Genomic DNA, 25,540 nt, shown 5'->3' on the forward strand with positions numbered 1-25,540 from the left:
TCCCATTTGTTCCGCACGCGGCGAGGCCAAGGCAGGCGGCTACGGGCACCGCCGTCCCCCGGGTCCTGAGATCCCTGCAAGGAGAAGGGAAAAGGGTGAGAGTCTGGGTCAAAATGAAGTCAGACAATCAGTGTTTTTAAGACATTGTCGTAGGCTAAAGTCCTACAGCATGGGGCAGGAGAGCCCCTGGCCCAGCTCTTGGCTCCCCCTGGCACTAGAAAGCCCTGGCTTCAGAGGCACCAGCACTACAGCAATAGTAATTGTTGGCTATTTTTTATTTGACCCCTTGAGAGCACATCTGGAGGACGCCGGCTGCAGGCAGGACAATGACGATACGAGCTCTGCTTTGTGGCACAGGAGGTCCAGGCCTGGGGCCAGCATCCCCCCGGCAGGTGACCCTTAAAAGTGGTGGGGACCACCAGGGACAGGCCGTCTGGAGGGAGAGATGATGTCTAAAAAGCTCCTGAAGAGACAGAAACACAATGTGCTTGGGGTCTCTCTGGGATTTGGGGTCCCGGTGCTCTTGGGAGGAGGTTCTCAACCCCCCTAGTTTTTCAGCCTGTCATTTCGGAACAGCCTGGACCCATTTTGGTCTCCTTTGACAAAGCCCAGCCCCTGGAACAGGAGCACGCTGCTAACACTGCCACCTGCTACACTGTCATTTTTTTCCTTAAATCGATTGATAAGTCTAAGAACCCAACCCAGGGAAAATTTTATGTCTCATCTAAAATGTTCAGTGATAAATTCCTGGTGTCTTTGGCATCCGAGCATCATCTGGGACCCCTGCAAGGTGAAAGACAGCTCTTGGCTGGGGCCGTTTCCGCTCGTTGCTGTGCCGGTGTGAAGCCCAACTTGCCTCCTGGTGGAAGGTCTCATTACAGCAAGGAGCTGTCAGAAAAAGCAGGGCACGAGCTGCAAACACCATCAGATGAGCCTGACGGGGAGAGGGGTGCCTGGCGTGGTGTTAAACCCGAGCCAGGAAGCCACTGCATGGCCCAGCAAACCCCTAAAACCAAAGCAAGCAAAATAAAAGAGCCCACGGCCCTGTGAACCTGTGCATGTCTGCTAAGGACTCCTCCAGGCAGTAAGTCGTGTGATGTAGGATGCCTCGTATATTACCAAAAATATCCCGATGGGTTGTTATCCTGCAGGAGGAGGGCTGTAGCCAAGCACGCAGAGGAAGACTTCTTCCCTTGTCACCCAGATGTATTTCTTTTCAAGGATATTTCCCCCAAAACATCCCCCCCACACCTGAGGAAGACTGTGCGTGCAGCTCAGGGCCCCGGTGGGTTTCATGGCCCTCCTGCGAAGCTCCACGAGATGTCTGAGCGGGTGAGAAGACCCAGGGCAGAGGTTTTCCTCCCAGAACCGCTGCAGCATGGGCACAGCCGTGTAGCGTTCCCTGTTCCTGTCCCCCTGCCCTCCTCGTTGGTGATTCCTCTCCATTTTTCCTAATCACCTGCCTTGGCCACGGCTGCCCACGACAGAGGTGGGAAACATTTGTGCTCCCCTTGAGCACCGGCGTCTTCCGAGCTAGGAGCTGCCAATGAGGCAAGATCCTGGAGGGCTGCACAAGCACGGGTAGCGAGCAGAAATTCCAGGCTATGAAAATTCAGCCCAAGAAAAATTCAGCGCAGGAACAGCCGTATTCCAGACGCTCTTCCCTTGAAGTCAGGGCTTCTCTTGCTTGCCCTTCTTTTGCATAAAACAAACTTCATCTGTGGCCTGGAGGGAACGGGAAAGGGCTGGTGACTTCACAAACCTGCAAACCTCCGAGCGGTGCTCAGCTCGGGAGCACCACTGCTACCCAAAAGGGCAGCGAGGCAGGGAGCAGGCATCTCCTCTGCAACCAGCACAGCCACTCGCCAACCACACGTCGACTCCGAGCCGTGTGGCCCCCTCATTAGCAGGCTAACATCAAGGACTTCCATGCAGCAAAATTAACTATTTTTCGTAGGATGTTCAACAAAAGAAGAGATACTAATGAGGTTAGTTAAAGGGTGGCCCTCTTTCATTAGCTCTGCTGGGCTAAGTCTGCCAGTGAGGAACTATCAAGAAGATTGCTTTTTTTAATTACTCTGTTAATTGATATAAAACAAAAAGGACGCAGATTAGTTGCATGCAATTAGCAAATTAATTCTTGGCAATTACAGACTTAATAATGGAGTACTTTTGCTGCTGCGTGTTGGATTCCGTGGCCTATATTCATCGCCTGTATGAGCTGAATAATTTATTTTTTATTTATTTTTGGAAAGGAACAAGAGTTAAATATAGGCATGCACATGTTTCTTTGGAATCCTCTCCATGGCACGACGGGGAAGGTAAGGTGCCTTTTTCACCTTTGGCACAGCGGTGCCTCGTAGCTTCTGTACCATCTTTTTAACACCAAAACCTAAGGGAGGGGAGGCAGCGCTGCCAGGCAGATGCCCTCCTGCCCAGCTCTGCCTCCTGTGCTCACCATTTCAGTGAGACAAGAAGTTAGGCACAAGTTTCCGTTTCTTTCCGAATGGGGCCGATGGGCAGGAATATTGGAAATCAGGTCCTTCGGGTCTAACCTCGATCAGGGCCTCTTCCCAGGCTGCAGCACTCTGGCAGAGCAAGTAAGCTGAAAAATACCCCAATTATCCTTGGAAAGTCACCATTTTGGGGTGGTCGCTATTAAGTGATTAAGCGGAATAATGACAAATTCCCTTTGTGATATAGAGCCATGAGATGGCAGCCAGGTGATGCTCTTCTCTTTCCTGGGCACTGCAGGAGGAGGAGGAGGAGGAAGGATGGCAGACAGCAGGACATCTGTCTGACCTTTCTGTTGTCCTCGGGTGGGCAGGATGGAGGGGTGCAGACGACGGTGTGTCCCCACAATCAGCACTGACACTGAATAAGTCACTGTGTTTGACTCCAAAATGGGTAAATTTTAAGTTATTTAGCACTCAGATTGAGTGTCACCAGGATGACCGCTCTGCAAAACCACCCGTTGGGTTACGGCATTTGGGGAGAGAAGGAGAGATCCAGGCAGGTGGAAATTCTCCCTCTGAGATCAGATTCTGATCCTTTCTGGGTGTGCAACGTGGCAGAGCCCCTCTGCTCTGCAGTCGGGCCCCCAAACATGTCCTGTCGAGCAGCTGAGAGACCGTACTCTGCTGGAAAACTGGAGTGACTCCATACATGAAAATACTATGGTGTGGACGCTCCGTAAGGGACTGTCAGGCAGGCGAGATCGTCTGCTGTGCCCGGCTCTCTGCTTCACATGAGTTCTCGGTATCGACAGGGAGGAAGACACCTGCAAAGGGAACAGATCAGACTTGCTCTTAACGGACTCTTAAACAAGGAAATAATCCAACAGCCGATAATTAGATAGTTTTCTTGCAACTTTCCAAGCGCAGAGCTCGTTTCCAAAGCCTCCTTTGTTTTCCCCGCAAGCTGGGGCTTTGCACTGGGGTGAGGACCATGGGGCTCCCCATGCCCAGCAGCACCCAGTAAGGTTGTCCTCTCTCCCCCATCCAAAGCAGGGCAAGGAGAGCTGGCTGAAATCTCTATTTTCCCCTCTGCAAGGAAATTTGGACCTGGGAGGCTGCTTGGTGGAGGGTTTTGGAGAAGGGAAGGCAGTTTGCTGCATTGTGCTATAATTTTGCCGTGTTTTCCCTTCCCTCCTCTCACTTGTCTCTAGTGCATGGCAAAGCCCAGCTAGTGTTTAGAATCTATTCTTTTCCATTTATAAAGCTTTTTGAGGGGAATTATTCCATGTAACTGTCCTCTTTTCACTCACTATTGCTTTCCTGCAAAAACATGTGCCTTGCTTTAAATTCTCTCTTTTTTTTTTTTTTCCAAATGAGACATCTTGTTTATTTTTTCCCCTGTCTTTTCTCCCCCCTTACTGCGGCTGCTTCTCCTGCTGGTGCTGCATTGCTGGTTGCCAGAGAAATGTTTTTCTTTCGCTTTTATTGTAATTTATTGATTTTTTTTCCCCCTTATGGGCTCAGAACCTTTTGCTTCTACCAAGCGAGGCACTAGGCATTATCAGCCCTACAGTTTATCCATACATTACATTAATGAGGGCATGTGCATGTCAAACGCGGTCGGTAAGACCATGAGAAAACCCGAACCACGAAGCAGAAAGCAGCACCGTTGCCTGTCTGACCTCGCCCTCTCTTCCCACACGTGCCGACTGCTTTTCTCACTCCTCGGAGGGGTTCTGCAGCCCCAGCCCTGCCTGCCGCCCTCTCTGGGTGCTCAGGGTGGAAATGGGTGGAAATCTGATGGGTTCGCTCACTGCTTCCTCCCCCAAGGCTCTGGGGAGGAAAGCTGTGTGCATTCAATCTGAGCATACTTTTTTTCCAGAGATTGCACCATCTCCTCTGTTTCTGATATGCCTTGTCCCCAGCCAACACTCATGGGCCTTCAGAAGAACGTCAGTTATTATTCTGGGGGAACTTGCATGGAACTGGAGGAATTTATTTCTTCCCCAGCCCTTCCTCAGCATGCCATGGAGCTCTGCCCTCCTTTCCGCTTCAGTTTCCACTCCCTTTTGCACGGGGCAATCCCCCCACACAAAGATCTCCGTATGATGATCTGGGCGGGTACGATCTACCCCCTTACAATCATTTCAGTCCTGATTATTGCATGTAAAGTTATCTCACAGGTGCCGTTGGCTCCAGAGTTGCACGGGCTGAGCTCTTACACAATCCAGATTTTGGGGGACTGACTATTGCTAAATCCATCCCCTAGTACCCATCTCTTCTGAACTGGCTCGAAGCTTTTGGAGGCCTCTGTTTGGCCTCCAAAATGTAACGGCTAACTCTTCTCAGCCTGCTTTATTCCCGCTGTTCATTGAAATGGGAAATGCAAAGCTTGGTCACAGGTTCCTATGGAGGGGTCGCCTCTCTGCCCGGGTCCCCCCTGCTGCCGTCCCTGTCACCTCCTGTCTCTTGGCACAACGTCAGCGGTGGTGGTGGGGTTGTGTTGTATCTGTTCGTGCTAATGTTTAGGGCAAAACTCTTCCATGAGTAGGTTTTGACTTTTTAAGCTGAGAAAAGTATTTGTGGAGCAGAGGGGTGCTCCGGGCCTGGGTCTCCTTGGCACAGTCATAGTAACAATTATATACATACGTTGTTTTTTTCCGGATTTTTTTCTACACTGATTGCAGCAGGACTAAAGGAAAAAGCAAAAACAAACCAAAACAAAAGCCAATGTTCTGAGTATCATCATTTTTGTTCCAGTTTTTTTCCCCTACGCAGACCTTCAGGGACAGAATTTACTAGTTCATCAAGACACACATTAGTCTTCATGAGTAGAGGTTCAAGAAGCTGTGTCGAATCCTCCAAGTTTTTCTTACACCTACAACCACACTTCGTCGATAAATTCATTATCTAGACAGTACACAGAACTAAAATTGGACCGGCAGCTGACAGCCTGGGGACTGAGCTGGGACTGCTGGAGCTGGCAGCGTTTGCTAACGGACTTAAAGACAGACACCCTCCTCTGAACCGGGAGAGCCTGGCACGTTTTGTGGGGTCAGGCAAAAGAGGACCAACCCCAAATGCTTCCCAAAGGGTTTCCTTTGAAACGGCAAGATGCCTTGGGTTCAGGTGTCTGAAAGCTTGCACAGCTCAGGCTGTGTTGTTTGCTTTTTCACAGTCAATAGGCAATCGTACATGACAACAAAATATTGGATCTCGCCTGCAGCGCTGCGTAGCCTTTTTCTTTAATGTGCTGGCACCGAGAAAGAAACTTCCCCAAGTTGTGCGAATCGCTGCTGGTCAAACGAGAACCTCGCTGTAGCATGAAATGCGAAGTGGCACCTCGGGTACAGCTAATGGAGCCATCGCGGTCCTCAAAGTTACTTAGGGCACCTTAAAGGGATGCGTTCCTTCGCGTTCAGCCTCCCGGGGACGTGTTTCGTTGCTTGTCCCTTTGGGCTCGTTGTTAATCGTCGGGCACTGGGGCTGCAGGCACGTACGAGCATGCTTGGAAGAAGCCCGGACAATGCATCATGTCAGGTGGGGCTAATGCTGAGCTCGTTGTGCCCTTGAACACTGCAGATGTACACAGAGCAGGATCTCAGGGATCAGCTGGCAGGGCGAGGGTTCAGCTCAGGCCAGGCGCCGGAGCGCTGCTGGAGCAGGATTGGTGCCGGTGAACCCCACACCGCTCCTTGGTGCGCGCGGGTGCAGCGGAACCAGCCGCCGCAGGGTGCAGGGGGACGAGGGAGGGGTAAGCCCAAGGCGGGCAGCCTCTGCCCCCAGCCTGGTGCAGAGCTCGGCCCCAAGCCTGGCTCGGGCAGCCGGTGCTGAGGATGGAGTCCAGGCACAGCCCCAGAGCGAGGTCCAGGCTGAGCCAGCAGCGGGGGGCTTGGGTCGGCTTCTTCAGAGCCCACCTGTGGAATAACGAGAAGGGTTTAATGGTGGGAATGAAGGCGGAAACATCACCGCCCTTTCAGGGTAATGAGCTAGGACCCCACCCCTGGAGCGAACTAAAACAGCGGAAGCCTTATTTTAGTAATAATCTAAATCTTAGATACCATAGCAAACGTGTGCCTATATATATTTATTATTATTATTATTATTATTGGTGTGTGTGGCTTTGCTTTTAAGGTCTGTGAGTGAGCAGGGAGGAGACGAGTGTGCGTGTTCCCCCGCGGTGGAAGAAGCTGCTCCCAGCTTTTTCCCTGACTCTGCAGATGGGGCAGTTCCTACAGGAGCCAGCACGATCCTGCTGTTCCCTGGGTACAGCCACCAGACGTGGAGATGGCTCAGAGCTCTGGGTTTTTAGCCTGGTCCATGATGGGCAGATACTTTAAAAATAGTCATCAAAGTAACAGGAGAAAAATAAGTAGCTCATCTCTCCTGAGAAAGGGGTTGGCTCCCACTCCAGGTAGGTTGCTTCTAACCTCATCTGTGCTGCTCGTTCTCCCCAGCCGAGCCAGAGATTTCCTTTCCCGTATTTCTAAATGGATTGGGGAACCTCCTGAGGCACGTGTGAGGTGAAGATGTGTAAGAGAAACCTCAATTTAGTATTCTAATAAGAATTAGGTATCCAGATCTCTCAGGCAGCTTTGCAAATAGCAGCCTTGAGGCACGAAGGGATCTTCCCCTTAACTCAGGGGCACGGCACGCCCCGTGGATCAGGCGCAGAGCTGCTCCAGCCTTCCCCGCTCCCAGGAAATTTTGGTTTTCTCCCTCCAAGGCTTTTCGTTTTGTTTATGTCATGAAATATGGAGCTCTGAAAAAAATCGTGGTCCTTTAGAAAGCTGAAAAATACTGGCAGAAAGGTAGATGTTATGTGTCCTAATAGGGGAAAGGGAGAGACCTTTCTCTGCTGGCTTTTTTTGGGGGAGAAAAAAAAAAAAAGTATGCTCAAAATACTGAGCACGGAAAGATGTGCACATGCAAACCCTCTAGCCTCCTCACATGTATTCACAAGGGGTTCAAATTAAACTCCAAATCGTGCTACTGTGATCTGTACAGATTAGAAGCGGACTTAGATTGCAATTAAGTCAAGGGAAGTCAAGAGCTTAGATAGCAATTATCATTTTTTTCCTATTTGGAAGAACCAAATGGAAAAAAAAAAAAGAAAAGAAAAGAAAAGAAAAGAAAATACATTATATCTGTGCATAAGCACTAATAAATTGTCATTAAACAGTTCGGTCCTTATTGTACAAAGGGAGATAAGTATGAAATATTTGTATTTAGAAACACAATTTATAAAAGCTGCGCTATCTTGCCTTGGTGCTGTTGCACAATCAAATGCAGTTAGGGATTTTGCAGCCAACCATTTTTTTAATCACTGGAGCACTTCATTTTTAGTAAATCCAACCCTAATTTTTGTTATCCCCTGCTGGGCTTTACTTGGGGGAAAAAAAAAAAAAAAAAAAAGTTTAATTTCACTGAGATCCCCTCAAAATCATCTCTGCTTAATGCCTTCCAGCCTTCTGCAGCCTGCCTGCCTGCTTTGCACGGAGCATACAGCAAGCGGTAATCAGCAGCTCTACCCGAGTCTTGCATTAAATGTCATCTTTGTGCCTTGAGATTTTTCTTGCGCTTCTGCAAAGTGTGTAACAGGATGCAGCCCACATAGGAACAGAGGTGCAGCAGCAAAATAGCGTTCATTATCGGAGGGAAGTAGGTAAATGATAAGAGGTGATTTAGAGATCCTGAATGTAAAATGTACGATCCAGACGTGCAGAAATGGACTGCTCCTAGACTATTAGGAGTTGAAGGTCACACCACATGTCATTGCAAAGGTAATTTTCTCTAGATTTTGAAATAGGATCTCAGATTTGACCTATGCCCTCTGTGTCAAGAACATCTGGGCATCCTTAATACATCTATTCCTTTTCCTTTTTTTCCTTTTTCTTTTGTTCCCGGTGCTATAGGGCAGAGTCTGGTTTTGAGGACAGAAAAAGACCTACCGATTTTCAGTATTTGCATTGCCATGGACTCGCCTGCGACCCTGGATCAGTCATTTCATGCCTTTTAGTCCTTCCTTGTCAGGAAGAGGGGTTTGGTATAGAAATGCCTAGATATCACATGTGTAGGTCTCAGTACTTAGTTAATTAATGCTTGTAAGTTATTTTGTGATCCTCACATGAAGTAAGTTACAGTGCATTCAAAAGTACTTCCGTTGGTTTAACAGGTTTGGGATTGAGAGTTGTTTCCCATAAATAAAACGACTTTTTATGTATCTGTAGGAATTGAAGTGCGATCCCGCAGCGTACAGAATGGCATGAATAATTCTGAATGCCTTTATTGGATACTTTTCGCCGCCTTTGGAAATCAGAATTAAAATGTCCATCTCTTAACCTCTGCTCTGGTTGAGCTCAGCGAGAAATTCGGGTGTTTAGTGCATCTGCAAGCCAGACCATCATTTGCTGAGGCCAAGCATCCAAAAGCATAGTTCTCTTTGAAACATATTTGCCTATCTGTTTTATTTTCGCTCATCTTTAGACTGGAAAAAAGTGAGACATACTATACAGAATAAAAGGAAAAAGGAGGAATGGAAAGCAGTAAAACAGCTGCCAGGCTGTTCCTGCACAAGTTTTCTGGGTACTATAAGGCACCCTCTCTTTGTGACTTACATCCCGATATCTGTTTCTGTGCAGAAGTCCAGCTCTTCAGACTACTCTGGTTCCTTATTTCCCAGGAAATCTTTAAGAACAAGGGGCCAGGGTTGTTGTAAGTTTTCCCAGAGCTCCAAAGGTCTCTGTGTATGAAGAAGCACTAAAAATCTGCAGGCACAAGGTGGTTGTTGGGCAGCGTTTGTCCCCCTCAAGTTCTCTCACCCCCTTCAGACCCCTTCCCAGGAAGGGGGGACTTTACGTGTAACGGCATAAAATGGCTTTTAGGATTCTCCAGTGGCCATCAGAGGACGATGAGCTTGTTTCCCTGTGCCCAACTTGCAAACGGGGGCTTTGCTTGCGGTGAGCATTTCACAGCGTTTGCAGTGCTGCGGGGCAAAGAGGGTGACTGTCCCTAAAAAGTGTTCTCCCTAAGGCAACGGCGGCGTTTTGGGAGCAGGAAGCTCACTGCACTGTTGTTGTTTCAGACTGAAAATAGCACTTCATTTCTGCTTTCGTATCAGCCTTGCCTGGGTCCTACCTAAACAAGCACAAGCCTGGAGAAGCTCCGAAGCAGCTTGTGTGCTGCTCTGGGGATGCTCCTCCTGTCATCCCAGCTCCCATGGCCAACCCTCTCCTTCCAGCTCCTGGTTATCTCCTCCTCGTGACCGGAGCTAATCAGCTGGACGGCCAGGATGCGAGTCGGAAGCACAAAAGGATTGAAATCCCTTTCCCTCCTTCAGGAAAGCCTTTCCTGGGTGCTTCTGCGTGCCCCGGGGCAGAGCGTAGCGGGTAGTGCCTGGTACCAGGGGCACAGCAGCGATTTCCAGGCAGGGACTTGGGGCTCACGTCACGCTCGTGGCTAAACCTCCTGTCTAAGGTGAGCTTAAAAACAAAGTCGTCTTGCAAATGGTTCCCCCAGCAGGTTGAGACACGCTGTTGAGGATAATGTTAACTCCCTGCAGTCTCAGAGAGACAGGGAGAAAGCAGCTTATTTCCATATCTTAATTAAAATTTCCATTAATCCCATCTGAGGCCTCCTAACTTCAAAAACTTGGACAAAAAAAAACCCAACACTTATTTCTGATAAATATTTTAGACTAATTGTTCTGAGGTAGCAGACATCTCTTGCTGGTGAATATCAACTAGCTGTGGGTCTCGCACACGACTTAAAGCGAACCGCCAGGGTTTTGTTTGTTTGTCCTCTGCAAATTACCGAGCGCATTAAATGCCAGAGATAGGCAGCACATCGAGCAAATGTGCTGGGCTGAGCCCACGTGCGATTGCTGTGATTGCACAGAAACGGGGCTGTGCAGTTTTGAGGCTGCTTTTGTGCCTTGCACGTGCCTCGCCGTGGGTTCACAGCCCTGGGGCCTCCTGGACACTCTGGTTTGTCCTGCACAGGAGCTGCTGGGCAAAGGAGCTGATAAATCAGGACGAGATCTCTGAATGATGCTGTGCAATGTGGCTGCTGTCTATGACAGTGGGTGGTTGTGTAAAAAACAGGTGAAAAGCAGGGACTTGAAAGCAAAACTCACCAGTGCATTTCCCCAGGCATTCAGCTCCCAAGCCACCAGCCTGGAGGTTATGGTTTTTGAAGGGGGCTGTGGGATTTGTGATGTGCTTAAGGATGGAGATGCTCAGGTTGTGGAGTAGTGGAGCACCCAGGGTGGGACCTAGCGTTGCCTGCCCCTTCTGCCCCATCCCAGGAACCAAGGGCTCCTGTTTTCCTCATGTGCAAAGCCTCTGTGTGGTTTGGAAAAGCCACTGCTCCCTTGGGCATTTTTTCAGGAACCCAGATGAGTTCAAGACTTTTCCCTCTGCGGAGGAAGTAAAGGTTTCTGCTCTTTTAACCCTAGACCACCAGCAATACCTAAACGCCCTCCCTTAATCCCACAGCAGAAAAGCACAGTTAGTGGCAGCTGCAGGCACCTGTCTGGTCACAGGAGGTGGCTGAGAAAAGCAGCAAGATTTAGAATAGGTAAAAGAAAAAAAAAAAGAAAAAAAAAAAAAAAAACAGATAAAGGATTTGGGTTTGCCATTTCAAATCCTGCCTCTGCCCCATTCCCAACCAACAGTGTTTTGGTCTGGGCTGGGGAGGCTGGAGCAGCATTGTCCATGCTTTTGGCCAAAATAAAATTTACTATTTTGAATATTTTTTTTAATTATTATTATTATTATACTGAGCACCCAAGCAAAAAATTGACAACAGGGCTTGGGGACCACTTGAGAGCAGGATTCCGCAGCCGCTGCCCTTCAGCCACTCTCTCGCCTCACTGCCCAAAAGTGGACCGCTGATTTGGGATAAGAAAATACCGATTTAGGTCCTGCAGAATGTGGATGCGTTTGGGAATTGCACTAAAGTGGGCATCAGGGGGTCAGCCAGAGCACGGGTCAGCCAGGTCTTCTGATGGGGCGAGGCTGGGAATTTGCCTGCAGCCTCCCGTAGGGGGGACGCGAAGGGGACGAGCTCCTCTCCAGCCCCGCACTCGTGTAAGGGGCAGCTGAGGAGACGAGCAGCCGTAATTAACCCGTGGTGCCGAGACCCTCGTGCCCCGGGGGTAACATCCTCGAAATGAACCGAACTTCGAGAGCGGCACGCGGCGAGGGATGGCGTGACAGATCCTCGGTGGCCGCAGATCTCCTCGGAGTGACAGAAAACGAGACGCAGATCACGGGGAAGGCAGGAGGGAGCGCTGGGGAGGCGGGGGAGGAAGGGGAGAAAACAAACGCTCCGAAAATGAGCCTAAAATCTGCCTGGTTGCTAGGGAAGTGGGACTCCTGGTAGGTAATTTCCATCCGTACCTGTGTTTATAACAGTATGAAGATACGCTTTATAATCTGTGTAATAAAGAACCTCATCAGCAACTTCTCAAAGAAACTTGTTATTACGGAGAATGACACTCTAATTGCCTCCAGACATTTAGCTTGTCTAGTGAGTGAAGTAACCTGATAAGCTATTGAGCTATTAAGTGATGTAGAATCAATTAATGTAGTTAGATAAGAAAGTAATACCCTACCTGGGTAAACTAAGTAATATGTGTCAAAGTAGTCACTACTCATTCAGGTCCAGAAAAGCAGGGTAGACCCGTGTAATCCCCAGTAACTTTTTGACCAAAGAAAAGCAGTTTTCAAAAGATTGTTTATGAAAGGAATAAGGGCAAATACAGAATTCGTTTTAATGTTCATTTTCTGAAGAACGTTTTTCATGACAAACAGCTGAGCTGCAACACTGCAGAGGTGTTTGGTTGTGGACACTAACTTTGTGGGTCTTGGAAAAAAAAAAAAAGATGAGTGGAAAATGCTTCCTGAGTTGCCAGGCACGGATGGGACTGCCGTAGGACTCAGATAACTGGGTGTAACTGCTGGCATCACCTCTGGCACGTGCAGGCTTGCACACACAGCAGCAAACAACGTGCACATCGCTGCTGATGTCCCAGTAACAGGCTCATACGGCGTGGTGACACCGGGCTCTTAGCTAGGACGGCTGATGCGGGGACAAGGGGCAGGCGGGGACGGGTCGCGGTGCCGTGTGTAGGTACACGCAAGAAATGCGTGAGGTCTGGTTGCAGCCTCAGTTCATTTTGTCCCTGTCTGACCCAGCTTCGGGTGTGATTATCCGCGGTGTGTTACAGCCCGGGAAGGCGGGGTGGGTAAGGCATTCTCCCTGTCCGTCTCGCTGCTGCGGCAGGTTCCCCGTCCTGATGCTTTGTCTCTCCGGTTGGGGAGCGCAGGGGAAGGTTAATGAATCTTAAACCGTCTGCAAGCGGCACCGTGTAGCGCCAAGCAAGCAACCTGTAGTCTGATCGGGGTCTTCCTGCAGGAGCTTGCTCTCACCCAGGCCTCCAGCCCCTGCAGTTCCGCGCAGGGTTGCACACCCCACTGCAGTGCTAGGCGTGCATGGGGCAGGGTTTAGGACAGAGCCTAGGACCATCCTCGACTTTCTCCCAGGATCAGATCCGTCATGGAAAGAGCGTCGTTATGGGCCCATGAGACTTCTTGCTCGGGTGAGGGTCCCACAGGGCTGTGCCAGGGGTGGCACACACCTCCAGGCCCACCTGGGATGGTTGGCAGCACGACAGCCTGCCGTGCTGAGGTAGCAAACCTCCTTAAAGTGCTTCAAAAAATCCTCAGCATGGCTATTTGTGACTTTGGAAACGGTCCTTGGGTCTAAATTGGGTCTAAAACTGTGTGGGAAATGTCAAATTCCTGCTGGAAGCTTCATGGTGTATAACATTACGGATGATCTTATGACAGAAGGATACTTGGGAAAAAAGCTAAATGTTTACATCCCTAAAATGTCTTCCTTCCAGCCCATTGCACGAGGTGTAACCACCTGGTAAACCTGATATTCTTTCCGTTTGAAAAGATCTGCAAAGGACCACAGCAGCTCCCTCTGGACCACAGGACAGCAGTAAAAAAGACCCATCAGCTGTGTTAAATTCAGTAAAACCAAAATAACAGCAGTGCCTACTTCAGCGCGTCAGCTCTGGCATTCAGATGTGGTAGAGGAGTTGAAATTTTGTTTCTGATCTTCTTTAAACAAGAACAACTTCCAGCCATCTGAACTGATTTGCTTAATGCGCTGCTCAGCATTCACAGCGTAAATTGAATTGTTAGCCTCTCCGTCCTTGCATTTGAATGTTTTGATTCCAATATTGCCAGCGGAGCCACCTTCCCTAACTGAATTGTTCTCACCGGTAATGCTGATGCTTTGCACTCCCACTCAATTGATGTCATTGTGGCTACCGACAAGAAGGTGCCTGTTAGAGCAACCGGGTTGAGACCGGATAAGAGGGGAGAATGACAAATCAGAAATATCTCATTTTTCCTTATTTCACAAAATCCTGTTCGCCAATTTCCCGTTATTCGCTCCCTGCATTTCTGACAGCACCGGGCTTGCAGTTGCTTTGCACAACTCCTGGGCTGCCTCTCGCTGAAGCCGTACAGGGGTTAACCCGTTTGGCTCCAGCACCCCAAGGCTTTGGCTACAGCCCCCCAGGGGTCGGGCTGTGCTCGCCCCGGAGCTGCCCACACCGAGCTGCATGCTACCAGGGCTGAGGCTGCTCGGGACTTAGCTTGGACGTGTCTGCGCCTTTGCATACAGCAGGGAAACGTCCATCAGGAACGTTTCATCAGCCTCGTGATACTTGTGTGCCTGCACAGGCTTCGTGCACGGTGCTGGGAGAGGATCTGCACCCCAGGGGCAGACTGGCCCCGCTGCTGGAAAGCAGCACCCTGGTGTGGCTGAGCTTCTCCCAGGTCATCTCTGGGCCCTTATGGTGCCACGGTAGCTCCAATATATATATATTTATATACGTTGTTTTGCAGTAAATGGACCTGAAACAGCAGAGGAATGTGCAGCAACCTGGCAGCTAAGGACTTCCAGAGAGCAGATAAAGGCCTGGGCTCTGGGGGGAGATGGAGGCTGCGAGATCTCCCGGTGGTTTAGGGCTGCTCTGCATGGTAGGATTTCAGCGTGCACCTCTGGTGCAGATGTCGGCTGTGCCTGGGCCTCTGTGAGCTGGATCTCGCTAGGAAACCAGCGTGGGCACAGCAGAGACCGTGGGGGCCAGAGCCTCGGGCTGCAGGAGGGGGCAGCCCAAGTGCCACCGCAGGCAGAGCCATGGAGAGGCGAGAAGCAGCAGGAGGGGCTTTGCTGGGGAAATCTAAGTGCTGTACAGACAGCATGGAAGACTGAGAAAGGGATTGGGGCTCTAACAGAAGCGAATTCATCACTAGATCTCAGCAAAGTTTCGGAAACCTGTTATTAGAGCAAGGGAAATGCAAGGCTCCTCTCCGGGACCCTTCGTGTGTAGCGGCTGTGACCGACACGGCGCGCAGCCCTTCCCGGAGTCTGATGTTTCCTACATAGACAGTTGCCAGGGGAAATTTTGCTTACACCATAATTTTCCATTTGCTGCCAGCCTTCAGACAGATGAGTGCAAACTGTTCTTTCTGCAACTCAGGAGATAATTTTGCAGTCAGTGTGAACGCTGTGAACCTTCTAATTTTTTTTCTTTAATAACAGTTTGGCAAATCAAAGTGTCTGTTCAGTTAGTCAGTAAAAACACCTAGGAACCATGGAAAAAAATTCACAGGCGTAGAGATGAACTCTGAGCTGGCTGTGGCTCGGATTAGATATCCTCAGAGATTAGGGGTATTGACCATTTTTTAATTTAACTGGTCTGCATTGAAAAAGAAGTGCCAAAGATGACTATGGAGGGAAGAAATTAACACACACATACGTTTTCTGAGTACTCTTATTTACACAAATCCCTTTGTTACATTTTCCAATGTCATGTAAAGAATGATCATCAAGATAAATTCAGTAATCTAGCTAAATACTTTCTACTGGGAGGAGGTCAAATAGAGAGAAAAGGAAAAAAAAAATCAGGACAGAGAATATTTGTGCTTTCTAGGGTGGAAGATGGGGAGACATGATTTCCTTTTTAGCTTTTTAAATAATTTCCATCTTAACCCAACGAAGATGTTGGTGGGACAGCATGTAGGAGGTAAGGATTTCACCAGAGAATGATTTTTAATTAGTTTAAAAAAAAAAAAAAAAGGTAAATTTTGAGACATTCACCCAGCCTGGTGTATAATCAATAAATAACAGCAATAAACTCTCCCCCTCTACTCCTGCCTTACGCACAGAGAAGTACATACAAGCCCAGGTTAGGAAAACCACACTTCCTTTTGTTCTCTTTGTTCCCTTTGTTCACCATGCGGTAATGAAAAACGACAGCCATATTTATCGTAACGTTCCTCCAGGAATGCAGAGATAATTACCTGCCCTTAGCACGGGAGAGGAAAACGAGGGCGAGCCACGGCCCCGTCCAGCTCGCCGCAAGCCACCCGAGCGCTTGCGGGAACGGCGAGGTGGAGGAGCTGGGAGCAGAGGAGCTCTGCTGCGTGGCGAGGGTGTCTGGAGGGCTCAGGTTTTTGTTGCTCGCAAAATAACACTTCTGGAGAGCTCACACGCCTCTGTTAAAGGGAGGTCGTTTTGAATTCCTCTCCCGTTTCTAAAGAAAAAGCTGGTCACGTTCAGCTGAAGTAGGCTTTACTTTATCAGTGATATCCCTGTTCTCACGTGGGCTCTGGCAGGGTCTGCCCGGACAGACCTGACTTCAGCCCTGGCCGTTTTAGCAGCCAGCGAGTCATTCTTTTCCCATTGCAGGAAACTCAGCCTTCATCCTATGTGTCATTAAGAGGGGACACGGTGTTTCTGAAAAGTACTGGGTTAACAGCCATTGCAACTGAAAACCGCTAATCTGCGCCAACACGGGAACCTTGCTGGTGCCGTAAGAGTGCGTGAGGCCTCCTCCTGCTCACCTTGCTCGTGTAAACGGTCCCAGCGAGCTCAGCTGCATGCTCCAGCCTGTGCAAGGAGAAGGGGGACGCGAGCGTGCATCAATTCCCACCGTGCTGATATCCCCATGGTGGGACCCCCCTGCGAGGAGAGCTCCTGCTTTCCTCTGCTTTTTGGGGGAACCCCCTGGCTGAGCACGTCCCCGTTTCAAAGACCCATTGCAGAATACCGGGGGGCTCTGCAGCTTTTACTCTTTTTTCATCCCAATAGGAGCAAGGACAATCTGTCCCAGCAAGGGCCTCTCACATAACTAGGTGCCTCCCTACGGTTTTTTATGATTATTTTATAATACATGTTTCTCTTTAATGGGAATTTAAAAACAAAACCTATTTAGCCTTTAATAAGAAAAATCTTTCCGTATCTTAATATTTTTGTCCTCTGCATTTATTTCCTCAAGTAGCTGGGATTTTTCAGGCTGATTATTTTTTAAGGTATTAAAAATATAATCCACACAATATATTAAAATATAATTAAAAGTGTTATCATATTTTCAGCAGCATGCTATGCCTAGGGAGATTTTACAAGTGCAAATAATGTTTCTGCCTCACCCACGCTAGAGAGGGGGAGCAACTGACCACTGGTAACCCTTTTACTGATAGGAAAATGGAAACAAAAAGAGAAGGAGAGGGTTTTGATGCTTCCAGGTGTTTCGGTGACCTCCCAACTATTTTCTTTCTGATCCAGAAAGTTCCCCAGCAGTGCAGCAAAAGGAGATAAGAATTAAGTTCACAACCTGGGTTGCCACGGTCTTCGGACTGCGATGAAGAAGCTGCGTGATGGGGATGCGGGTGGTGGAGCTGCTCGCAGGAGAGCCGTGCAGCTTGTGCAGGGCACAGCAGCTTCTGCTGGGGGCTCCTGGGGCTGGGAAAGGGGGGCGAAGCAGCTCTGCCAGGGGAAATGCACGGCTTTGTGAGGCTGTGCATCCCGGGGACTCCTTCTGGAGACCTCTCTGTGCTCACAAGGGCTCCCTCACCACTGCTACGTGAGCCAGCACTTAACTTTCCCAAAGCGGGGTGGCCGGTTACTGGAGAAACCCTGGTATTGCGGGCTGTGGTTGTGCCAGCTGTGCATCTGGATGGCTTCGCAGCAGGAACCAGCACTAGGCGCTGATATCCTGGCTCCTTTTCCATGCTCCAGAGCCCGATGGTTTGCAGGGAACACAGCATAAGGCAGGCAGAATGGACGTGAATTTGGGGCTTGAACCCCCAACCCCCCTGGCCACCCCCCTTCTACATCTCCTGGCTCTCCAGCAATGGGAAAGTAATTGAAAATAAATACAAGCAAAGCGCCCAAGTGTTTTAGGAACCCATTTCTCTTTATTCCTCCTTCCTTCTTTTTCTCTGTAGCTCCAGGAACTACTTATGATTCTACAGCTCATTTTTCAACAGGCCTTAAAGAAGTGTTTAATGGGATCTATAAAACACCTGAGCAGGTTAGGCAGGCTATAATTCCCGCTGATTTCACTGACCTCTCTGTAGATGGGACACAGGATCTGTATCGCACGGGCTTCCTTGAAAACATTATTCAAAGCATGCCAGAAAATGCTGGTTGTGTTAGGTTGGTGGGTTTAGTCCTGGGAGGTGCCAGCAGTGGGACTGGTGCACAGAAATATAAATAAACATTAGGGTGTCTGAGTGCCTGCCTGTGTGTCTGTGTGCATAGTCTTTATTGGCGACTGGAAACCTACTGCCCGCTCTTCGGTTTTCCATTTTAGCTGGCCTATTATCAGAGATTTCTGGAGTGTGAGTTTCATAAGTAGAGGTTATCATACATTGCAGGCCATCTCTCCTGCTGGGGAGCAAAATGAAGGTTTGATAATGAGATCGCCCAAAGGCAGATAAGAGCTCTAGCTTGCTGAACAGTCCCTCAAGGTTTCCTGTGATGGCAAGAAGGAGGGAATGCAATTTATTATCCTTCCCTCCTTGTACCTTCCCATTGTCTGAGAAGTCAAAGCAACGAACTATGCACGTTCAAAATAAATAAATTAATAATTAGAGTGGGCGAGCCGGTTTGCCGTTATTTTGCTCTGAAGAAGAAGGTCTGTGATTTGCTCTTACACCATGAACAAAGTCTCTGAACTCCAAATCCTGAAATCCCGTTTAAAGGACTGGCTCTCCCCCCCTCTCCCCACCAGGATGGATATTCTAAAATTGAGTCAAGTGCTTTATCTCGATAGACGTGCGAGGATGGCTCTGTAACCGCTGCCGATAACCTCCCCGTCTCCGATACGGTTTGCTTTCCTTTCATGCTAAACACTACAAAGTGCATTGCAGTAAAGCGAAAGGTCAGGCTTCAGCCATAAAACATGGAAGATTCCGAGCTGAAGTTGCCACATCATTAAGCCACAGCGTCTTCATGCTTATGTCTCCTTGCACATATGGTATATAAAATCACCTAGTGTTTCACAACCCTCTTAAATAATTAGGCACAACAGGGTTTGCTGGGTGACCACCTGGATGAAGTCAAAACAGTGGCATCTGCATCAGCCAGATGGGAGTCTGCTGCCATCAGGAAATGGACAGCCGACTGCCACTCGAGTGAACCAAAACCGCCGACTTCCAGATAAGAAAGGGAAAGGACAGGTCAGGAGAGAGCGATAAATGTGTCTTCTTTCAATTTTCAGGTTACCGAGTCCCTGCTGAAGCCGAAGGGGATGGATGCTGTTCGCCCCAGCCTGAGAAGCAGCGGGGAGGAGGTAAGGTGAATCTGTACGTGATCAGCAAGCCGTGCACCTGGCAGTGATGTCCCGAGCGCTGGTTGAACAAAGGCTTATATTTTTATTTGTTTCTGTCGTTTGAAAGAAAGGAGCCGGGAGAGAGAGAATATTAGCAATTTAGTGTGAGGCTCCATTAGATCAAATCAGCGCCGATGATAGTCACTATTTCCTCCATTTCATAATGATTTACTCTATAAATTAACGTCTGCCTATTGAAACACCCTCGGTGATTCAGTTCTGGGTGCCACGGCGATGTGTGATGGGAAAGAGGCCTGAACCCCCCCCGTCGGGTGGCTCTCGGTGCTGTCCGTGTGCTGTGTGTGCGCCGACGCTACGGGAACAGGGGGGCCACGTGAGAATGCAGGCAGATATTTTGCAAACATATACCGGCTTAAGTGTCAATCTGTCACCGGCGTAACTCGTGTAATGGCCTCACCGAAGTCATCGCGGAGCAGTACGCATCACGGCGTGTTAAACATCCATCACGGGTGGAGGTTCGGAGAAGCCAGGAGGAAGCCGTAAGAAGCTCCCAACATCCAGAGCTGGAAGATGCTCACACGTAAGGTTTTCGCTCCAGCAAGTCCCTAGCAGAGGGTTCCTTTTTCTCACTCCTTCCACTCCAAAAAAAGATGATTCTGAAATAAATTGCTCACAGCTTTAAGAAGAAAAGGAAGAAAATCCGCTTGAGCTTGTGTGTATGAAGCAACAGGAAAGCTAACTGCAGCAATTAAACTAAACTAAAATCTCTCTCATAAACATCCACACAGACACTGCTGGTGGGGGGGAAGCTGTAGCCTGCCTGTGCTACACCGTGGTGATGGGGTGTGATCCCTTCTCTTTACCTTCAGAGGTCACTTGGCATGATTTTGTGGTACAAAAATGGAGGGGGATGTAGCCTAGAGCATGTAGTACACACCTGGGAAAGGCACATTGCTGTTTTCTGGGAGGTTAATTCTGTCCAGAGCCAGATGAGTGAATCTGAATCCGTGTCCAGCTTCAGCTGGTCCTCATCTGGGTTGTGTATTAGCCTGTCCGTAGCCCAGCTCAGTTCTTCCTCCAGCACAAACTTATCCCAGGTAATAATAACCAGGATTCTTCTGTCCCTGCTTTTGCAGGGGGTCATTCCTCTTTGTGACCAGCAAGGCCCTGTTCAGGACAGGGTGAGATACCTGTGGGACGAGCGACTGAGGTTAAGCTCTTCCCTTGCTCTGCATTTTTTGGTTACTTTTCAGAGAGCGATGGCTTAGCCATCTCAGGCCGAGTGTCTGGCACGGGCAGGTGGGGATATTTCATTGTTCACTGCAGACTTGGCTATTTTGTACATTTTGCAGCCAATCCAATGGATTGGAAAAGGACTCTCTTTAAGGGTTAAGCAGTTGGTGCTCCATAACAGGTACGGGAGGTGACACAAATCTGAAGTAATCCAAAGCGATTGGCTTGGTCTCCGGTCAGCTCGGTGCTGTAGCCAGGGATAAATGCAAGTGCACAGATTTCTGAAGGGAGTTTACCCACTGCTTGCTGCTCAGCCTGAGCACTCAGCAGTGCATTTACTCACTTTTTTGTGTACTAAAGCAGTACTGATACAGCTCACAGCATCCTCAAGCTGTTGTATAGAGGGTCAGGAAAGAGGCTTAATAGACTGAAGGTGCCTGAATGCAGCGTTACAGTAAGTAACCGACTCTTTAAAAGGAGAGACTGGTAAAAGAAAAAGCTCAGGGAACAAACACTGGATCTGTTGTGCTGTTACCATTTAACCTGCATTCACTGCCAATTGAAATGCACTTTACATTACTTCAGTCAGATACTTCAAGGGAAATCCTGGAGATGGGAGCACTTAAGCAAGAGCACTTCTGGTGGTAATGTGTGTATTTGAAAGCCTGGCAATTGGGAAGGTTGTGAATGCAGCAGCGTATCCAAATATAGCTGTAGCTTGTTATATGTAAACGGCAAGACTCATTCTGATATTCCTGCTCCTATCCTGCCCTTCTTTCCTGCAAAATGGTGTGATTCCTCCATCTGTCAGCATCTCCAGTATGTGTCTTTGCATGTAACAATGTTCGCCTGTGCACATTATCCCACTTGGCAGCTCAGTGAGAATGGCAGGTGTAGTATCAGGTTATAAAAAGCCCAAAGGAGACGTTAGGGAAAGGGTCTTTGAGGAAAGCATTGCTGCTTCTGCAGAACCGCCTGCTCCACACAGGCCCACGGAGGAAGCCAGAAGTGTCAGATAAAGCCACGTGTGCCGCCGAGGGCAGGCAGAGGGTGTGCAAGGCTGCTGTCTGCTTCGGGTTTGTCGGGTCACGCATCATCAAGAGGATTAGCGGGTGAAGGTGTAAAGGTGGAGCAGCTGCAGCCCTTGCATGGGGGGGCTTTCAGTCTGTGCAGAGACATGAGGCTGGGTGAAGGTGCAAGAGGACACCAGTGAGGGGCAAAGAATGCAGGTGAGACCCCAAAGGTACTTAAATGTTGTTTAGGGTCAATCTTCTGCAGCTCACCGTGTCACATAACAGGCCCAGGACCAAGTGGGGCATATAAAGTGCACCGTATGGCAGGGGCAGTCTGGAAGGAAGGGGCAGCATGTGGCAAATCCCAGTGACCTGAGGAAAAAGATAGAATCCAAAATTTCCTGGTTAACTTTCTCAGACAAATGATGCTGCTGCCTTGGCTTCTGTGTTTGGGTACAACCTAGTCTCTGACTTCATCGTCACAGGGGCCAAAAGTTTAAAAGAAAGAATCCTTCTGGTTCTTGGCAAGAAACTTCTCTTTATGGGTGGGTTCGTAAAAAGAAACTGAGAATATCTGGCTAGAGAAGTGAGCATGATGTCTTGGAGCCAGGAAGAGGAACCACAGCCACTCTTCCCTAGACACAAACGGGAAGGCTGTGAGAACACACTGACCTTTATTCAGCGCAATTAAATGCCGTACAAATAAATAGCTAATTCTGTTTAGCAGTGTTGCTGCTTTTATCTCCTTGTGGCATTAACCAGGTAAAACTCCCCTTTGCTGATCTGACCATGTGTTGACACATTTAGGACTGCAGCAGGCGAAGGAAATGTCCTCTTTGCTCTTCCCCTGAATGTCTCCTCCTTGGTTTAACTGCTCACGTAGGATTTGGAAAGGCAGCCACAGGGCAGGGACTGCTCCCTTTCCAAAATGCAGGGAGTGGGGAGAATCAGAGGGCAGGCTGAGCACTGCTGGGTCCAAGCACCCCAGCATCTGGGATGGTTCCTGCTTCGCAGGTGGAAAGTCAGAGCAGTGGCTGCCCCGACAGCGCACACGATGAACCTCCTCCAAATAAGAGACATGTTCAGGGAGTAGCATCTCTTCAAATGTGTGATGAGCAGGCTGGTAGCTCCACCTCCTATTAATTTTGCTTGACTGGTAAAAACCATTGTTAAGAGTCCGGTTCACTATATACAGATTGTATTTGTGGGTTTTGAAAGTATAAAGGGGACTTTGTGCCATTCACTTGTCCAAACATGGGGCTGAATTCTTCCTCTTTTTCAAAGAGCCCACCCCAACCTGCATGGCACGCTGATGTCCAGGCTGGAGCACACTCAGCCCCTGGTAATGGCACAGCTCCAAGCTACTCAGGTGATTCTCTGAAGATCTGAGCTGCTAAAAATCAAAAAATAAAAAATAAAAAATAAATCTCTACTGAGCATGTGCAAATAGTAATTCCTCTAATGTGTATAACATGGCCAAATTTGAACAGATTTTCACAGGAACTTCAAAAGGCAAAAGGCATATTCCCAGCATAAAATTCTTCCTCATCCCCCTGTAATAGTCAGAAATGTAACAGAGCAGATTGTTATTAATTTTTTAATATGGGAAAAACTGCTTGGTTGGTTTTTTTTTTTTCTCCTCAGAAATCTCTAATCTGCGTTAATTGATTTTTTTTTTCAGCATTCACCCTCATGAAATTTCAGGCCAAATCATAAAATCCCAACAAAACAGGCATGGCAGCAGCCCTGTACTACACTTTATAGCCATTTCTACCTTCACCACAGAGATCCTACATGAAGTGCTTACATTTCTGGTGTAATTAATAGATGCAAGCTGCTCATTTTGGGGTACCAGGGACACTTTGGGGTATCAGCTGCTCTTAGTGGGGTGCTGAGCTCCCCCAGCCACCCAGGCAGTGTGACAAGCAAGCACCTCGGGATGGAAAATATCCAGTTCTGCATCATCAAAAATTGTGTACAGCAAATTAGTGCATTTTGGTGAACTTTCTGCTTGTGACTCAGCACTTTCATCTGTAAAATGGCAATAATGTCACCCTTCTCCTAAATTAATGCTAAACTGATGAATGCCATAGGCAAGGCTGAGGAGGAATTAGTCATTGCCACCAGAGCAGAGTTTGAGTAGTTTGCTGGAAATAAAATATTGAATAGGTGCTCTTTAAAGCTGCTCCATACTCGTGCAGATGGAAATTTTGGAAAATAAATGGCAAAGCATAAAGATCATATGATCGTGTATATGCCCAAAGGAATCAAGTTGAGATCATTCAGGTAAATGTAATTTGACATTTCCAGTCTATGTATTACACAAAGATTGTGCATATACCATCTTTATGCTTCATGGTCCCCCTGAATTCCACATTTTAGTACCATAAGCTCAGCAAGAACAGCCTCTGGTGGAACAGTATTGCTCCTGGGCCTTCCTTGTTCGGGACTTCCCTCCTCTTCCTCCTCAGACCAAGCTGCTGGCTGGAGCCTGAGCTTGGGAGGGTTTTGTAATAAAACTAATGAAAGGGACACCCTCGACTTTCAGATCTTATGACAAGCACTAGGCACATTCAGCAGATTTGTAATTTTTCCCCTCCTTCCATAATCTCAGCTTCAAAGACTCAGCTTATCCTTATCTCGGCCCAGAGGCCTGCATTAAGCCTGGTGTGCTCCCAGAGCCAGCCCAGCCACGAGTTCCTCCTTCAAGCTGCCCCAAGGGCCACGGCTTGCGTGTGGCCACTGTAGGAGATGTCAGAGGTGCTCACTGCACTTCCAGCAACCTTTTTTTCTTTTTTCCTCTGCATTTCTGCACCCCTCTGCACCACGCCGGGGCTGGACGTGCGCTCCCTGTCAGACGGCGATGGGAAGGCCTCAATGCCGGCACTCGTTCAGTGCTCAGCAACTTCCCACTGCCTGCCATGAACTGTTGTTATTGGTGCTAATTAATCTACAGAGGTATTAATTGCAAGAGGAAACACTTGCTGGAAAGGCACGCCTGTCTCCTACCCTTTCCAGGAGCAGCGTCCTGAGATCCTGACGCAGGCCCTGTGAATAGCCACCAGGAATGAGCAGCTGGAGAAAAGAGTTTAATAACTCCACTGCAAAGCTGATAAATAGCCCAGAATTAGCGTCACATCTGATAAACACATCTATGTTTATTTATAGATACACATGCATAAATATATATGAGCCCTATGATCAGATGTGTCCCAGCTTTTGGGTCCTTCCACACCTCCAAGGAGTCCAGGTCTGTATTTCTAACATCTCCCTGGCTTCACCCACACCCGTGTTTTTTCGCCCTGAAATGGAAACCTGGCTATTTCTTGCTCTTCGGGGTGGCATCCCCCAGCCACTCCAGTTTTCTGCCTGTCCCACATGCAGCTCCTGATCCAGCACAGCCAGCCAGCCCCACCTGGCTGATAAAGGTGAAAACCATCATGAAAATCATCATAGGGTTATGATTCAAGTTTGCATTTTAAAGTTGAACTTACGGTGTAAAAACGCTGGCCCAGTGACCGAGGAGAACTCAGGAAACAATAGATATTTTTGGTGACTGCAGCATATTGGAAAAAGACATGCAAATTCCCTAGTAGAAGCTTGTTCCTGCTGCACAAGCGAAGTAGCTTTGTTACCATTTTATTTATAATTTCACCAGATACAACCTATTAATTATTTGTAGCATGTTCAAGAGTAAACACGCACTCCAGGGGGAAGTGAATGCTGTTTAAAGTTCATCTCTTTCTGGCTCCCTTTCCCTGTACGCAAATGTCCTCCCTGCTTCTCCTGCTGCCTGGGAGCCCGGCAAGGCCATGGTGCAAACAGGAATCTGCCTTCGTTTGCTCTTTTATCGGCAGCTCAAAGGTAAAAATATTTTTCCTGTTTGTAGTCTGATGTTCCTTGCTTAAAACAAGAAAAGCAGGAGTATGTTGCTACCTTGGCAGCATTCTCTCCGTGCGGGTCTCTCAAATATGCTAGCGATCAGATGGGCAAATCTGTGGGCAGGATTCCTCCTTATTCACATCCCCAAAGCTGCAAAACTTTGGAGTTAATTTTATTTTTAATTTCGTAAAATAAAATTAAGACTTCAAGTAGGAAACATTTGAGGACAAGTTTCAGCTCGGAGCACTTTATTATGGCTGAGTTTTAATCCTCGGTGCATAAGAAGGATTAGG

The 25,540-nt window shown here is 48.4% G+C and overlaps 1 protein-coding gene across 7 annotated transcripts in view; it reads left to right on the plus strand.

Annotated features, from left to right (window-relative positions):
* LOC310882826 (uncharacterized protein) overlaps window positions 1-25,540 on the plus strand; it is a 172,526-nt gene that overhangs the window by 95,357 nt on the left and 51,629 nt on the right. For all 7 annotated transcript variants that reach the window (XR_014573152.1, XR_014573153.1, XR_014573154.1 and 4 more), the window contains exon 3: window positions 19,048-19,119. The gene's annotated coding sequence lies outside the window, so the exon portion shown is untranslated. The remainder of the gene's footprint in view (window positions 1-19,047; window positions 19,120-25,540) is intronic.

This window comes from Anser anser (genome assembly GCF_964211835.1).
Source record: "Anser anser genome assembly, chromosome: 16".
Lineage (NCBI taxonomy): Eukaryota > Metazoa > Chordata > Aves > Anseriformes > Anatidae > Anser > Anser anser.